At 40.4% G+C, this 16,668-nt stretch overlaps 1 long non-coding RNA gene across 1 annotated transcript in view; it reads right to left on the bottom strand.

The window, feature by feature from the left end:
• Positions 1-16,668, bottom strand: part of LOC125920298 (uncharacterized) — a 218,858-nt gene that overhangs the window by 185,007 nt on the left and 17,183 nt on the right. The window lies entirely within an intron of this gene.

The raw sequence follows: 16,668 nt of genomic DNA, 5'->3' as shown, positions 1-16,668 counted from the left end.
ATACACTGAAACCAAAGAAATACACCAAAACCTTTTTATCTTTACGTATTTGGATTCCTCATATCATTTTGTTTGAAAAGAAAATACCATTGGAACTGAAACAGAGCACATTGATCCAATTCCATTCTACCGAAAAGGGATCACAAGCAAGGAGACAATGAGCATCATACTTCAGAGCGTGGTCTCTTACTTCTAACAGATTTAGGGCTAAGTCTTGACCCCATCACTTACTTTCTGTGTGCCACTGATTTTCTTTCTTACTTGCTCACCAGGTTTCAGTTTCATCATGTATTTGATGAAGATAATAATAGTATCTATCTCAAGAGTGGTTATTATGGTTAAATTAGATATAGCAAATACTCTGCATGGGAGAGTGATCCAGCATCCCCCAGAAGTCAATACCACATCTTAACCCACAGGCCAGTACTAGTGCTAGTGTTCTCTCCATGACACTAACAAGCAATGAACTCAGTGGTCAAGTTCACCCTGGGATGGAGATGCATATGGCTTTTTCCTCTGCAAGGAGGGGAAAGAGACAGCAGTCCAGGGTGGGTGAAGAAAAAGAAATTATGAGATGGAATATGGACAGTGGCCAGATATTGTATGGGTTCTGTAAGTGGGGGTTACTTTATTGAAAATGTGGGGGTTTGAGCTGCATGGGAAATGGCTGGAAAGGCCTTTGTAGGCAAAGAGAGTCAATTAAGTATGATGATACAATTTAGTGAGATGAAGTTTGGGCTAAGTTTAAAGACTTTGGAAGAGTATGAAGTTTTGAATTCCAACAGAATTGCTACAAATTCAAGCTCTGCTAGCTAGCAACTACATGCTTTTAGCAAATCTTTATGATCTCCGTACCTTTCTGGTGAGGTCACTGTGGCCATCACACTGGATATATTAGATGAAGTTCCAGGTTGGTTGCTGAGGCTCCCATCCCAGAAGGCAGATGCATGGTCCAGATCCTCCTAGACCATGAGCTCCTTGAGACCAGGAACAGTGTCAAATTCATGTTTGTTGAATACTGAACAAACCCTGAACTCTTGTTTCTTACACTCTTTGATACGAATATTTTTTGTTCTGCTGGTGATGGCCCAACGTATTAAGACCTCCTGCTTCACCTCTTGGGCTATGTTACTATTTTCAGCCTCTGCTTCCTGGGACTAAAACTTTGTACACATACTATGAGACTTAGCAGTAACACACCTCAAGTCTTCAGCTCAGTCCCAGCACATAGATGCCATTTCAACTATTATCTTCTAAGTGTCCTCCCCTATGAACTAGGATAATGCAGTTTTTCTGAAGTTTAAGTGAAATTTTTAAAATACGGAGACTTTTCAAATGATAAAGTGCTTAAACACATGTTGACTAACACCTTCATTAGAAAATAATGAGTTTATGCATATTTAGTAAAAGACAAAACAGAAACATTAAGTGCTAGAGCTTGGTTTTCTCAGTTCTCAAACTGAAGGATATTCTTCCTATTAACTTTGTTGGTTAAATGTGGTTTTTCCACCCGCACTCTGAAAATCATGCCCTCCACCCTTTGCAGGAAATTTGTTCCATAAATCAATGAATTGCCATCTCTAGAAGATCAAACTACAGCAGGTAGCATGCACCCGTAACAAGTACTCAAAAAACAAATTAGCTAGAGGGCTCCATTTTCTAAGCATGCTATAGAGAAAATGCCTCTGCTGGGTGGAAGATAGGACTAAGGCGATAGGAATGTTGAAATGGAAAGGATTTATATGCCAGTTCCTCACCACCGCAAATGGATATTTATCTACTTTCTGCTCAAGTACTTCTACTAATTCCAGTTTCCAGGCACCTTCATTTTTAGAAGGAGTGCTAGCATCTAACTCTGCTTGGCCCACATTCTCTCCTCTGGAGCCATCAAAACCAGCCACTTCCGTCCTAAATGTAAGGCTGTCAAATAGTTAGAGACAGAAATCAAGCATTTCATCATTGGAGCATGCTATTTCTCATCACACATGGTCAGGGGTTTGAGGAGCATCTCAGACAGAGTTTGTCAAACCCTCTGGAGCCATAGACTATATCGTGATTGGCCACATCAAGTCCAAAGAAGCCACAGGATGATACAAAATCACCCAAGTCTGCCCCTTCTCTTGAAATTCTCTTAATCTTACTCATTATTATGAATCCCACTCATTTTCTATGGAGTATTAAGTAACACTTTAGTAAAAGGCTTGCTTTTTGTGGGAAAAAACCTACATATTGAATAGCTGACTACAGGGATTATGACTCCATCTCATTTTTTCCCCTCTCAGGCTTAAGTGTCTGTTTGTCAACCTTTTGGTATTCATCTTCAATCCCTTCTCGTTCCTCATTTTTTCACTGTATAATTTCTTCCTTCCTTTCTAATAAACCATTCGAGAGGTTCCCAAACCATTTTATCTCTTCCTCAAGTAGGGTGAGAAAATGGCATGGAATACACACATAGTCAAGATGGCCTTGGGCAGGAAGAAGATCATAACTGAACAGTAGAACCCCTCATCTTCTGTGCTTTTTGATAATGGGAAAGCTAGGGTTAGATTCTGCAGTGAGCCATGATCCTATTGTCTAACCCCAGGTGCTTCTTTTTTTTTTAATCTTTTTTTAAAATGTTTATTCATTTTTGAGAGTGGGGGAGCGGAAAGGGCAGAGAGAGAGGGAGACAGAATCTGAAGCAGGCTCCAGGCTCTGAGCTGTCAGCACAGAGCCCAACATGAGGCTCTAACTCATGAGCTGTGAGATCATGACCTGAGCCAAAGTCGGACCCTTAACCGACTGAGCCACCCAGGTGCCCCCAACCCCAGGTACTTCTAACTACTATTAATAAATGGATTATGTATTCCTGTTACTTTTAAGTGAGTACATCTATTCTCTTATTTTGTTATCTCATTCTTAATTACTCAGGGATGAAATGAGTCCTCTCCATCGGTCTTTGTAGACTTATTTCCAGATGCTCATATTTGCCTACTCTCCATGGATTTCTCATTAGTCCTTGTAAACTGGTAGCAATAGCATACTTCACGTGAATGAACTTGTATTAAATGTTTTATATATATCATAAAGATCCTTTAAAATTTCCAAAATGTGTGGGAAGTGGATATTAATAATTATTATTCTACAGATGTAGGAAACAAAGTTCTGAAAGATTATGTTTTCCTGCTGATTGTATGTGGTAGGACTAAGACTCCAATGTAGGTCTTCAGACCCAAACTCTCGCTTTGTTTACTTCACATTATATTACTTGCACTACTCATTCCCAAAAAGAAACAGACAAAATAATCCACTACGGAAATTATTGCTAAGTACAAAGTTGTCTCCTAAATTCTTTACCCTTGGTTTAAAGAATGTAACATCATAAACTATCCCTGAATACATCTGTCCAAAGTGCTCTCTCTTCTAAATCCAAGTAAAATGTGTTGTATATTTCCACTTTGATTTTAACTCATGCTCATTCCTTCAACACATTTTGTGTATCTTTCTGGTACCAAAGTACCAAGCACTGGGAATTCAAAGTTGAGTAAGACATGGTTCTTGCTTTTGAACAATCTACTGTGTAATACAGGGCTTAGGGAAATTTTTCAGCTGGTATATAAAGTGATGTTTTATAATACTAATGTCTAACATTTATTGACTTTACACTATGTGCCAGGCATCATTATAAGCACTTTACAGGTATAGTAAAAGAATGCACAGCATGCATTATGAATATTTTCTTATGAATGCGTATTACCTGCCAAACTGGTTTGCAAACTCTTTGAGAACAGAAACCTTCCTTCTTAGTGTTTTGCTGTCCTCATATGTATCCCCAATTAAACCAAAATGAACCAGATTATGGTAGCAAGCTGGGAATTGTAAATAAACTAAACTGGGATACAATTAAAAAATTTCCTACTTGTTTTAATGACAACTGTTACCAAGGGACACATATATTATTAGAATTCCTCTTGACTGGGTTGAGTGGGTACCATGAAAAGACAAATTTTAATAGCATTTGAACTAAATTGCTTTAAATACATTTTAAAAAGGGTAAAAAAATGTGAGGATATAAAAGACAATGTTTTACAGATCAAAGTATATATGGAGAATTACAAAGACAGGAGTAAAAGATGAAAACAAGAATTTGGGGTACTTACCAGTCTTAGCTATATTATACTGCACTAATGAACAAAAATCTCAGTGGGTTAAAACAGTGGTTCTCAACCAAGAGGAATTTTTTCTTTATAGGGAACATTTGATGATGTCTGGACACAGTTTTGGTTATCATGACTAGGGAAGGGTGCTACTGACTAGTGAGTAGAGTCAGGATTACTGGTCAATATTAGAATCAAGAATTACTCAAAGTGCCACTAGCACCAAAGTTGAGAAACTCTAGATTAAAGTAACAAAGGCTTATTACTCACTCTTACAACATGTCTACCATGTATAAGCTTAGAACTTTGCTCGGGGGGTCATCATCATCCTCAGTCCAGGATTCAGGCTAGTAGAGTAACATGACTAAGAGAAGAAAGAGCTTGGAGTGCCTCACAGAGTCAATCAAATGATCCAGCTTTGAAGTAATGGGTTTCTTTTTTTTTTTTTTTTTAATTTTTTTTTTTCAACGTTTTTTATTTATTTTTGGGACAGAGAGAGACAGAGCATGAACGGGGGAGGGGCAGAGAGAGAGGGAGACACAGAATCGGAAACAGGCTCCAGGCTCCGAGCCATCAGTCCAGAGCCTGACGCGGGGCTCGAACTCACGGACCGCGAGATCGTGACCTGGCTGAAGTCGGACGCTTAACCGACTGCACCACCCAGGCGCCCCGTGAAGTAATGGGTTTCAATTCCACTCAAGCTCAGTGACCAGAACTACTCACATGGCACCATACAAGCAAACAGGAGCTGGGAAGTACAATTCTAACATATGTCCCAAATGGGAAGAACTGGTACATATGATGAACAGCACAAATGAATAGTTTGAGGGTTGGAGGGCAGGATATAAGAATAACATTGGGTAGAACTGTTGCTAGTCTGATGACATTCCAAAGTTCTGAAGTCAACACAGTTTCTGCTTTCAGAAAATCTTTACACTGATAGAAATATATTCACAAAAAATATGATTCGGGATTTTGCAGCTAGAAATGGTTACAAATAATGCCTACTTCACATTGTTATTAATATGTGAAGGCAAGTGGCACACGCTTAATTTCTTGGAAATACTTTTTAAATAATAATTTCCCCTCTTTCCTCTGCAAGAGTAGATGGCATAGCTGAGACAGATAAGAGCATGGATAAGAGCAATGGCATAGCTGAAGAATAAGCCTATCAAAAATGAGATACTTTCTTTGTGTTAGGTAAGAGAAGAAAACACTACATTATATAGGACACCTGAGACCTCTGCTTATCCTTGCCAGGATTGCATCAATCATGTTATGAATTCCACAACTCCACTATCTCTCCTTTCCTTTTCTTACTTAAAACTATTGTTAGACTGGGCTTCCAAAACTGCAAATCAGTGCATTGTTTCCTAAGTGAAAATCCTTCAATGGATTCTTATGACCCCTCACGGTAAAAGTGCAACTCCTTAGCATGGCATCTTCACCTCTATGATTTTGTCTGCTCGTCTTTCCTTATCTTTCTCCCTGTTGCCCAACCACCGATATTTTTCTAACCACAACAATGCTCTCCCATGCTTCATGCCTTCTTTGTCTACGCATTGGCCTAGCAAATCATACTTTGTCCTTAAAATGCTCTCAGCCGTCACTTTGCTCAGGAATGTGTCTATTTACTTGACTGTCTCCTCCATTTTATGTAAATTGCTCTCAGGGGCTACATTTCATGTCTGTATCCATAGAGCCTAGAATAGAATGAGATATCAACAAATGTTTTTTGAATGAATCGTTAAGATAGAAATTTCATTTTCCTACATCTTCATAATAATCATTTTAATTGCATATTATTCAATCAAGAGGAGACCCAAGTTTTAAAAATTAAAATATAATTTTGCTTTAATAAACTAGAAAAATATTCATATAAAGATGAAGAATGTCAAATAAACAGATGTCTCCTACAGCATTATATAAAAGCAAAATTATGGTCTTCTTTCTCACAAGTAGCTTTTAGAAACAGACTGAAGTAGGGTATAAATAACTGAATAAAGCTAGATAAATAGGCAAGAAAGAGGTTTCATCATTTTTGTTTCTAAGAGTTTCTAACGCTTTGACCACAAAATTCTACTTTTATTCTTATTTGTGCTTGTATGGTCTGTCCTGTATTTGAATCCCATATTGGCCCCCATCAGTACCTCTTGAAGACTCTGGTAAAAAACAAGGGATTCCAAGCAGAGCACCATTGGTTTAGTCCAAACTGGTCATTTTACAAAATCCTACAAGATGTGTTCTACTATATTCCTCTATTTTCCAGAAGATGGCATGGAGCCATACAAAAGCTAAATAAAACCAGCTTGTACATCAGATTTGAATCCCTGGAAGTCTGATTGAGAGACCTACAATTCTTATACTGAAATATCTCCTACAACAAAACATACATATTTTAATGGCTTGAAAAGCTTTATCCTTGAAAGAATGGCTCTCATAAAATGGGTCTGAAGATAACTGGGAAAGCAGAAGAACTTCAGTGAACATGGATCTATTATATTATTCACTTCCCATCTGAGCCCTCATCTTTGTTTAGAGAATTCCTCTTGTAAGAAACTTGGTGGACGGCAAAGATTGCCTTCACTGTAGTGAAAATAGTTCCCTTTTCTTTCTAGGGCGAGAGAGGGCACAGAATGAAACAAGGTTCACCTTAGAATAATGATCTGTATAATTTTCCAGGGATTTAAGCTTTCTGACTTTTATATACAGAGAGAAAAAGCCATAAGTCAGCTGAGGTCATTCCTTTACAAACATGACTCATATGCCATCCAAACCATAAGTTAGAAAATTGAAATCTAGGAGGAAGTGGTCCGTTTGTCAGCTCTACCTGAAGAAAAATTTCTTTTCAGTGGGCACCATCCTTGTGTGCTTATTGGCTGAAATGAATCTACTCCTAAGATCTAGCCTCTTTTTAGTGAAACGGATTGAGGAAGGTCTGCTATTTAAATATGGTAACGATTCAACAGGGGCATAAGTGGAATCTCCTGAAACACCCTTTCTTTCTCAGTCATATTGGTTGTAGGTGTTTGTTGGTAACTAGCTGGTCCTGGGGGAAAAGCTTCACAGTCCTTAAAAAGCTTAGAACAAAGGCAAGTGAAGTATCATCTGAAGGATAAGAAGAGCTAAGTTAAGTGAAAGGCAGGGAGTAAAAGTGGTAGGGAAGTGGGTACAGATGGAACAGCATGAACCAAGGCTTTGAAGTCGATGGGAGTTAGGACACATTCAAGAAATGGAAAGAAGGTCAATGATCCCGAAGCACACAGGGTAAAGGAAAGGTGGTAGACCAGGCTGGAGAGATGGCTGGGGCCAGTCAATGCACATTCTTGTTTGTCAGAAAACAACAAAAGTGAGTGCTTGCTTCAGGCTGCTTTACAGTTAAGTCTCGTCCTTCCAGAGGAACCAACACCTTCTCCTCTGATACTAGGAATGCATAGATAGAAAATGGGAAGCATCGGCTTGTTACTGATTTTGTGCCGCACCTGATTTGCAGATGAGGGAACTGAGGCTCAGAGAGATGAAGTGAACAAGGTAGTGTAAGTTGTAACGAACAGATAGGATTCCAACTTTGGTCTAATGGACTTCCTCTCTACGGGAAGACTTCGGAAGCCAACTGTGTCTCCTCCATAATTTTGTCTGTGACCAGTCAGGGCTATGTATATTGATTCTGTGTGCAATAGTTTCCGTTTGTACTGCTTTTTCATTGACAGCATGGTTTCCTTTAGGCCCAGCCCCTCTGTGGCTCTCCAATCCAGGATCAAAGCGAATGTGCATGGTGGTTTAAAATGGTCTTCTGGTCGCCCCGTCAGTCACAGGTATATTCAGCACTCACGTGCAGACAGCTTTCTTTCTTCTGGCTCATCTGAGATGTGAATTACTGGTCCACACCAGTCACATTTTGCATAATAAGCTCACTGCTCTATCTGCAGCAGGTTATTCTCATCCTACCTCACTTGTCTGGAATTTACAGAGAACTCAGAATTTGTCAAAGTTGAAATGGACTCGCTGCAACTTCTCACTAAAAAAGACTTCCTTAAATCCTTGTTACATCTGAGGTCTTAATGAACCAGCACATTCACAAATATTGCCCTAATACAATTTCTCCCAGAAAAAAAAAATAATGGAAAACTGGAACATTTAAGTTGCTCTTTGATAATTTACTTAATGAGCAGTATTTGCACAGAGTAGAGTGCTGCCTGAAGTGGAATCACAAATATCTTTCGCTTAATGCTGTGCAGAGCGTATGGTGGACTCGTTTATGTCATGGAGCCAGAGCACTGCCAAGTGTGACATTCCATTCCTTAATGAATCCAAGGGTTCAGCTTTCTGGCAAGGGACTATCACTTTCTGAGGCTTCTTATTTTCTATTCCCTTTCAGCACCAGCTCTTGCAGTGGATGTTCTTCTCTTGTCTAGTTTTTTTTTTTTTTTTTCCACAAAGAAATACAATTTATCACATTATGAGAATTGCTAAGTTCTCATCTAGGAGCATGAAGCCACAAAACTGATTAAAACACAAAAGCTGGGTGCTTGGCTAGGTTCATAGACTGAGTGGCTTGGTCAAAACACAAGCTTTACAAACCCATGTGATTTAAAGTGCTATTGCAGCAAAATGATAAATCACCCCGTATCCTGGCCTTGCAAAGTCCCTTGTGAATAGCTGAATTCATGGATACCAAATTCACAAATGCTAATGATCTACTCTGTTCCCTTAAGTTTTCACCTAACTTGCATTCTGCTTTTTATGTAATAATATCCAAAGCTCTAAGTCCTTTGTGTATACTATGTTCCCAACTCAGCCTGTCCTGGGTCTCTTTTCGAGCTTCTGCCTTTGACTGTGAACTTGCCACATGACTTAAATCAATTTATCATTGACACTGACCTTAAATAACACGCCCTCCAAAAAAAAATTCCCTGTAGCCATTTCTGATTATTCTGTTCATCTGTTTCTACCGAACAAATTTTATCCTACCAAGGACATAAACAAAATCTAGGATCTACTTTATATTACTCCAGGTGAAACAAATGCCCACTAAAATATATAGTTTTAATTTTTTTTCAAGTGACTCATAAATTCAATGAACTATTATATATTCATGAAAACTATGAGTAAAATGTGATATAGGGAAACGGTTATGATGTACTATGAAGTAACCATACAAGATATAAAATAGCAAGTATAGTGAGATTTCAACGGTGTGCAGGTGTACTAAAAATACTAAAATTCAATATATCGACAAATTAATAGCAATCATTTCTGGGTATATGAATAATTGCAATTTTTCTTTTCTAGTATCCTAGATCCCCAATTTTCTCATTAAAAAAAAGATTATTCAAAAGTCAGTAGTACCTATGAAGTACTTTAGTCTTAAAAGAATTGTAGACCAGCTCCTTAAAACACTGCTCAAATTCCTCCACAGTTTCAGAGGCTAAAAATCAGGGCCAGCAACTTGAGGAATTTAATAAAGAACAAGAAACAAATCCCAACTTCAATTCCCCTGCAAATATGACAGGATTTTAAAATGTGCCTGGAAAACTGCATCTGGGGTTTTGCCAATCCCATAACGTTTGGGACGTTTGCTGAACCCAAAACACAGCCGGGCCCACCCATCCATAATTAAAGCCCTCCCCCCAAATGAATTCATTGCTTTGTGGCACCATCTGTCTCATTCCCTTATTTACATAATAGGGAACCCTGCTCAGACTGCAGCAAATGAGAAGCGACAAAGGAATGGCGAGTGGAGATGAAATGTATACATGTATACATCAGATTATGTATAATATGGTCAAATCCCTCCAATCTAAAATTTAAAAAAATATTCAAAACCCATCACAGTCTTCACTGGGGCCTCTTTCCAGCTCTCGGAACCTCCTTCCTCCTTCTGCTGCATCGGCAACTCTAATATGGCTTGTTTCACTCAAAGAGTTCATTTGTCACATTTTATTTTATTAAATATTTTATTTTCCTCTCGTGGACCCATTAGAACGCCAGTTAGAGAAAGTGGCATAAATCAATTGCATTTGCTAGTCACTAAGGAGGCAGAGGAGAAATAAGCAGGTTCATATTAACTTGAAATTTAAAAAGAAAAAAAAAATTGTCCCCAATGCAGAGCTTCCTTGAATCCTTCTCATTTTCCTCCTGTCCGTCTCCTGGGAAGTTTCTGTCCTAATAATGGGAACATGAGCCGTGGATCTGTTCAAAGACAGACAAAGGGCTGATTTTTTAATATGCAACAGTCACTCTAATCCCATGTTTTGTGTCCCTTCCTACAGGAGCTGGGGCAGGGATAGCTCTCCAATGGCAGCCGCGGACTATGGTGGGGCAGGCACTGGTCTAAGAGGTAAGGGACCCAGATCCTATTCAGGCTCTGCCACTAACTCTCGGTGACCTTGGGCAAGTCCACTTCTGAGAAATTCAGGTTCTCAGTCAGTGCTCTGCTGACCCATAAATGCCTGCTTAGAAACGAAAGGATGCTTCTCTCTGAGTACCTAGAGCCCTCATTTCCATGTCTGCAGACACAGAGGCAAGTGGTGGAGAGATCCTTTGAACCCAGGGCTCACCTTTCACCAGGTCTGAGTCACGCCCTCAGGACAGAGAGGAAAAGATATCAGGGTTCCGAGGCATATGTTGCCTTCTGTACCAAGGAGAACTCTTTACAGCCAGAGATCAGTAGGGAGCCTCCTCAGCAGTGACAGCTGTGGGAGCAGCCACACCTCACGTTGACATTGTTAGAGGCCAATGCTGGGAACAGTGGCTTAATCAGTACACTGCAGAGAGCTCGGGAATCTGCACAGACCAGATTCCTCAGCCCTCTCCAGGTGTCTCAATCAGAATTTCTGGGGATGGGACTGAGGAATTAGTATATTTGTTATGCTCCCAGATAATTCTGATTCAGTAGGCTTGGCCTCTACTGGTTTCTGTAACTATTGCTGTGATAAAAAGTTTAGTACATCTTTAGGAGAAACAATTCCTTAGTTCTAAAACCCAGAAGGAATTTGCCACAGATGTGTCTTTATTCAGGACATTTGATTAGCACAGTAGATAAAACTGGCAGCAGTTTTGTTCCTTGGATGCAGAAATGTTTATGTGGACACATCTTCTATCTACCTGCAGTCAGCTCAAGGCCAGAACCCTAAATATATGCCTGGTGATGGCATTTCTTCTGGGGCTACATTTAGGGCATTCAGGCTGAACTTCTAATCTATGCCCGGCAATGCACTAAGGGTGATAGCAGCCCCACTAAACACAGGCCAAAGCCCCTCCCTACAATCTCATGCAAGTTAAACCCCCTTCTAAAAAACAAACAAAAACCAACGAACAAAAAAGTACAGGGATGATAGTATTTTTCAATACAGACAACTTAGATTTTCTCAATCTTATACAATATGTGAAACAAAAATGGCTTCAGAAAACATTACAATTTTCAATGATGAATACCACAATCCAAATACAACCTCTGTCCTTGCCTTACAAATGCAGCTTGAAGGCAAGTCAGCTAGACCTCTTTTCCAACCAGATGCCCCCACTAAGCCCCTCCTGTCTACATGAGAGAAGCTGCTGCTGTTGTCTCAAACGGGACAGCAGTGTATTTAGTAGATAGTACGTGGCAGTGGGGACACTAGACTGGGCCTTGAATTTACTAACTGCACAACCTTGAAATGTTAGGTAAACCTGATTGCCATCTGTAAAATAGAATAACAGTGACCCATCTGACAGGGTTGGAGGATCCAGAAGACAAAGGATATGGAAGGTCTAAGTAAGCAGTACAAACAGGATGTGTATTATAAGACGTGGTTCTGTGTTCCCCGGAGCTGGCAGGTAGAAGGGATTTGTCCTGCCTGAAGATATCAGACAGCACTTTCCTTCAGAAAGAAGGTTTTAACTGAGTCTTTAGGGTAGGTACAAGTTTTCTAGGAGAACAAAGGAAACATATGTGGGAATTAAAAAAAAAAATCCTGATTTCAGGAATCAGGCATGTCAATTGACATGAATGGTTTTAAATGTGCATTTTGAGGGATAGGAAGTTTAGTTAAAGAAGTGGGAGGTGACTACTAATGAAGGAGTTTGTAACTCTGTACTGAGAAGGCCTTTCCATTGAACATTCTGAAGGACCAATGGAGGCTTCATGATGGAGAACGGCATGGTCAGATTTGGATATAGAAAGGTCACTCTGGAAATACCGATTAAGATGGCCTGGAGCAGAATGGCACTGAAGGCAAGAAGACCAACAACTGGAGGGGGTGTTGTAGGAATATCGGTAAGGAAAGGCAGGGGCAATAGTGATAGAGTGGATGCTACTATTTGAAAGATGCCAAGAAGGCAAAAAAAGGCAGGACTCAGTGACTAACTGGATGGGGCAGGTAAAGGACAAGGAGGAATCAAGGCTGTCTCCCAGGTTATAAGTACAGGTGAATGACTAAATGATTTGCACACTGACCAGGAGAGAAAGGAAAGAAGATGAGCAAATTTAAGAGTAAGTGGATGTGGGAGATAGTGAATTTGGTTTGAGACTTGTTGAGTTTAGAGTACCTATGAAAATCCAGAATGTCCAGTAGCTGTATGGACATGTATGTCTCTGATTTATTGGGGAAAAGCTCAGGGGAAAAGAATCTCATTATGTGGAAGCTAAGAGTAGTTACTCGATGTCAGGATGTTCTTAGAAGTAAGTTTGTTAATAGAAAATACAGTGGTTATTTTCAGAAATTGAACTGCTTTGAGGACCATGTTTCTTTCCTCATTAACTAAGATCTGTGCTCAGATCCACACACCCAGTGATGCTCAACCATATTCTTGAGGCTCCAAAAAAAACTCAAAGCATTTCAGCTATGCCATGTGCAAGGTGAGATGACTCTAGACCATGGTAAAGGATCCAGACATGGTCAAGTGAGACACTGTACATGAAATTGCTGTGAAGTCCCTCAAGAAATAGGTGTTTCTTCTCTCTTTCCTGGTTTCCTAATAGAAGAGCAGCCCACAGCAATATGATTAGAAGTTGAGTAGCCCAGAGAGTCATGCCCAGCACAGCACCTCACCTACAGTAGTTACACAATGAATGTCTGGTAAATAAACTGCTGAATGAAGACACACATAAATCAAACAGAATAAACATCCCAACAGGGCTGGAGGAGGCTAAAAGAACTTTCGTTCCCTAGTTAGAAGTGATTTCCAAAGGTGGGGCATTCAGATTTTAGTCAATGGTGGCATTGCAACCTGGCCACATCCCCAGGTAACCACTAGGGGCACTGAGAGTGGGAAATTGAAATTTTCTTTCTTTCACCATGGAAGCTAAATAATCAAAGAAGGGGTGAGTGGGTGCGGCTTCTTTTAAACGGTGGTGAAATGCTATATCAGGTCATAAACCTGTGGGATAGTTTAGTGACTGTGTTTAAATGGATGCTTCTCATTGCCTTATGAGATCTGGAAAAGCCATAAAAATTCATGGCCTACTTGTGGCTGAGCTCTAATAAAGGAATAATCGGTGCTTTAAGCGAGGGGTAATGGGAGGTACAGTGGGAGATTTACTGGAGCAATAATGGCTGCAGAGAGAGTAAGTTTTTCATGCCAATTACGCCGACAGACAACAGAGCAAGACTTTCCTGACACACACTTGCAATCTTATTCTATTAAGTGACAAGATAGGGTCCTTAGTTCTTCCTTCTCCTGCACTTCCAGGAATCAAAGGCTTGGAGTTTTACTCAGGGCTCCTATCACCAAAGTTAGTAAATCTCCAGCAAGGTTCCTGTAGTAGACCACTTGGTAAAATGGAAAAGAACCTGGGTTTCAGATTAGGAAGAACTTCAGTTTTAATCCCAACTCCTGTCACTTACTGGGTATTTATTATTGCCTCTAATTATTCCTTCCCAATTATTCATCCCTACTCATTGCCATGGACTTCAGGTATCTCTCTGTGGGAAAAGCACTCACTCCTATCCCCTTAACTTCAAGTGTGGCCATATGACTTGCTCTCGCCAATGGAATGTGAGATGAAGTAACATATGCCACAATCCAGAAGAGTTTTAAGAGCCTCTGGGAGGGTTGGCCGTTGCTCTTTTCTCTCTTTCATGAGAATAACGTACCCCCAATCCAGACGGTTTTTCAGCCTGGGTTCTGAAATAAAGGAGACACATGGAGCACAGCCAGAGCTGCCGTCAGCCACTGTATTGGGAATGGGATACGATTAAGAATTGAAGTCTTGTTGTTCCAAGACGCTGAGGCATTGGAGGTGTTTGTTACCTCAGCATAATATAATGAAAGCTGACCAATACATGGAGAGATTTTGGAAAAACACTTAACTTGACTGAGCTTTGTGTTCCCCAAAATGGTGGCAATACCCTCACTTTGCATGACTATATGTTGGTCAAATGAGATGCTAGCGCTACACATGACAGAGAAGTTGTTCAATTAATGGCGGGTATTATTCAAATTTGCTACTCAATTAGGGTGATAGAAGAAGTTAAGTTACTTTCTCAACATGAGCCCTCCTGGTTAGCTACGTTTCAATGGGGAGTCCCGGGTCAATGTGGCAATCAGTGGCAAATTAGACATTTATGACACTCTTCTTCCAGGATCAGGGAGAAAGGGCCTCTCAGATCTTTTCATTACAGCCTTCACAAGCTGTGAAAGATATAGCAGCAGGTTCGCTTTCACCCCATTACACGTCCAGTCGATGGAACGCTGCCTCTTCCTTACCTGGGGTGACAGTCAGGCAGCTGAAAGCTGGCTCCTGAGGCCCTTTGCACATGGCCACACTGCTATGAAAGTCAGGGGGGCTGTGCTCACTGCAATCACAGTAATAGTACCTCCAGTCCAGCCATTCATAGTTCATAAAGCCTCCATAGGTTTCATTTTGATTTTCACAATAGCTGTATGAGATTTTTGCTCTCTCACTCATGTATTCAACCAACAGAATGACAGCTATGTAGCCTCTGCCTCCATGGAGGTAGGTATCATTGTATTATTGCCAATTTATGAACTAGTGATTATGTTTATTCAGCAAGTATTACTTTGCATCTACAGTATGCTGGGCACTGAACAAGTCAATGAAGATACCCAAATGAACAAAGCCTAATAATCCCTACCCAAAAGGAGCTCACAGTTGCCAAGAGGAAGCAGACATGTGAACCGCCATTCTGAAATGTTATATCATAGCAGAAGTGTGACCAGAGAGACATAACCAATTGTGTGGGGGACACAAAGGAGAGAGACTGAGTCTGCCTGAAGAATCCAGGGCCTGGTTCCGAGAGAGCACTGGGAATTTCCCAGGTAGTTGAAAGTGGAACAGAACAAGCAGCAGTGGAAACAGTGTAGGGGATGGGAAGAGTGTTTTTGTGCCCAGGTGGAGCATGGGGTTGGTTAGAGTAATGAAGAGGGATGAAAGCCAGTAGGTAGGAAGAAAGTGAGTTGTAAAGAAAGTACAAAGGAATTTATCTTTATTCCATAGGTAATGGTGAGGTTTTACATAAAGTGTTATAAATAGAGAGCTATCATGATCGCATTTTTTAAAGAGACCGCTCTGTTGGAAGTAAGACTAGAATAAAGGAAACCAGTTAAGAGGTTAATTCCAAAATCCAGAGTTCTGAATTAAACTGTGTGTTCACTCCAACACCGTGTGTGTGCTATTACTGCTGGGGACTTGTACTCCTAGGGAAACGTCACTCTTATGTCCTATATCAACTCTGCCTTTCCTTTGGGAAAAGCAAGCACTTAATAAATGATCCATCCATTTAGCTAATCATATTCTTCTATTAGTGGGACAAGCACTTCCCAGATTTCTCAGCTACTCTCTATGGTTATCCCTAGGTCAGGATTATCAGGGTAATCAGCCCAGACTTGATTATCCATGGCAAACTAACATGTGCCCTGAGCACCAAAAAAGCAGAAATTAAAAAAAAAAAATGTATGTGTAGATATGTTTTTAAATCATCATAGAAAAACCAGAACTTTGTTGGATTTGGCTATACTTATTTTGTAACTTACCTTTGTTTTCAATTGCATGTAATGTGGAGAACAGTGGTGGGGGTGGAGGTGGAACACTGTAATCTTTTTAGCACTTAAGTCTTCCAAAGGTCTAGGTCTGGCGCTGATGATGCCCTCTTTTCTCTGGTTGCATTGCTGGCTGCCAGAGGCATTTCCTCCCTTGGAACTCCTTTCTAGAGAGTTTTTAGACACTGCAATGAATTGGATTCATCATTCATAGCAACCTCTCCCAGGACATCACCTCTCCCCTTAGTAAGGCTGCACAAGGGAATATGGCTAGCAACTCTCACTGCCTAATTCATCTTTAAGTTTACTTGAGCAACAGAATTGGAACCACAGTATATCAGACTCTGGTTACCCAACAGCAGTATTGAATTGGGTTCTCTACACTTTCAGCACTGGAAGGTCTTGGTGATTATCGTGGGGCAGGTTTCTTAAGATGCAGGCAAATTACTCCTAACTAGAGCAATCCCAATTATGCTTCCATGAGGTTGTGACTGGAGGCCCTTTTCTTCCAGGGGAAGGTCAACGCCATAGAGGGAGGCTCACAGGAGTG

Source organism: Panthera uncia, chromosome D4 (genome assembly GCF_023721935.1).
Source record: "Panthera uncia isolate 11264 chromosome D4, Puncia_PCG_1.0, whole genome shotgun sequence".
NCBI classification, from domain to species: Eukaryota; Metazoa; Chordata; class Mammalia; order Carnivora; family Felidae; genus Panthera; species Panthera uncia.
The sequence above is the reverse complement of the archived record's forward strand: the minus strand, read 5'-3'. Positions and strand labels throughout refer to the sequence as shown.